General features: G+C 36.8%; 1 protein-coding gene across 1 annotated transcript in view; it reads left to right on the forward strand.

The window, feature by feature from the left end:
* Positions 1-1,578, forward strand: part of LOC104992406 (boLa class II histocompatibility antigen, DQB*0101 beta chain-like) — a 10,112-nt gene that overhangs the window by 4,386 nt on the left and 4,148 nt on the right. The window lies entirely within an intron of this gene.

Raw genomic sequence — 1,578 nt, forward strand, 5'->3', positions numbered from 1 at the left:
AAAAAATTATTCTAACATTTTTCTCTTGAACTTGTGCCTTCTGCGTTTACTCCCAATCTGTTTAAGATGAACAGATTTTATAAGTCCATATAGCTGATTATGACTTCAGTCAGAGCCCAGGAAGAAGAGCTTGATCAAGAGTCAAGACCAAAACAAAAGCATTCTTCCTTCCAGATGATGGCTCGTGAGTGACATGTAATTGGGGTAATGCGACTGCCTGCTCACCTCAGCAAGTCACAGTTAGATATTTATATAACATTCTCATTAACTCAGGCCAACTGCTGCAAGAATCTCAGAATATTTTCTGTAGAGAATACATGCGATAATGTCTGATTTCAGAACAAGACAGTTATTCTTAATAGCAGGGGAATGGAGTAGGACAGGGAGCCAGTAGTTACACTTGAATATTAAAAGAAAAATAGGGAAAAAGAGGAAATGAGAGAACATAACATGTTATCAAATAACTAAACCACACGTGAAGTATTTACTATGGTTTCAGGCTAAGAGAATGAGGGTGATTCAGTACAATCCCTAGAGAAATAAAGGATAAGATGTGTTAAAGAGTTTGGGAGGTATGTTGCATTTGATGATGAGTAGCAATCCTAGAAGATAAAGGAATTGAGACATAGTCAAACATTTTATCATTGTTACTTGTTTTTAAAGTCCCCTTTCCTTTACTTCAAAAATTACAAACTTTTAAAATAACATTCTTTTTTTGTTTGTTTCTAATATTAGATTGCAAGTTCTGTGAAGTCAAGGGCCATGTTCTTGTATATATCATTGGATTCCCTGTGCTTGTCAAATTTATGTTTGTTGATTGGATTAATAAATGAATCAAGGAATGAATAAAATATAGGTGGCATATATGATGTGGAGATGGAAGTTTATATTTCATTTAAAATAATATATGTAGCTAATTGTATTTATTTATCATTATTATTTTTGGCCGCACTAGGTCTTCATTGCAGCACTTGGGCTGCAAGTGAGATTTTAGTTGTCCCACCATGGATGGAACCTGTGACCCCTGCATTTGGGAGTGTTGAGTCATACACTGGACCACCAGGGAAGTCCCTGGAAGTTTATGTATCTTAATGCAATTTGTGTGTGTGTGTGTGTGTGTGAGAAGTTCACTGAAGTATGGCATCTGAGCTAAGGTTAGGCTAAAAGCTGAGAGAGGTGCTTTGTTGACTGGCAACATGTAAGAAGTACTCTTGCTCTCAAATTTTGTTAATATTGCAGGCTAAGAATTATAGAATATAGCTTGTTTGAGAAGCATTACTTGTAGGAAGGATGGAATAGTCATTGTTTTCCTACTTTGCTGGACATAGAAATGTCTATACTTTCTTAATTCTTAGTCCATGTTGCTGTTCCTGAGGCCATGACTAATGTTGATCATCTCAGCCAGCAGGTGGGAGTCAAAGCTGCAGGATTTTCTCTACTGTGGGGAGCACAGGGACTAACAGAAAACGGTATCACTGTCCCAGCACAAGTCACTAGTGCTGATCCTGATGGTGACCTTTAGTAGGTGGGGGAGAAAACAAGTCCAGGTGTTTTTTTTTTTTTAATTTTTAAAAATTT

Source organism: Bison bison, unplaced genomic scaffold (genome assembly GCF_000754665.1).
Source record: "Bison bison bison isolate TAMUID 2011002044 unplaced genomic scaffold, Bison_UMD1.0 scf7180017864214, whole genome shotgun sequence".
In the NCBI taxonomy this organism is placed as follows: Eukaryota; Metazoa; Chordata; class Mammalia; order Artiodactyla; family Bovidae; genus Bison; species Bison bison.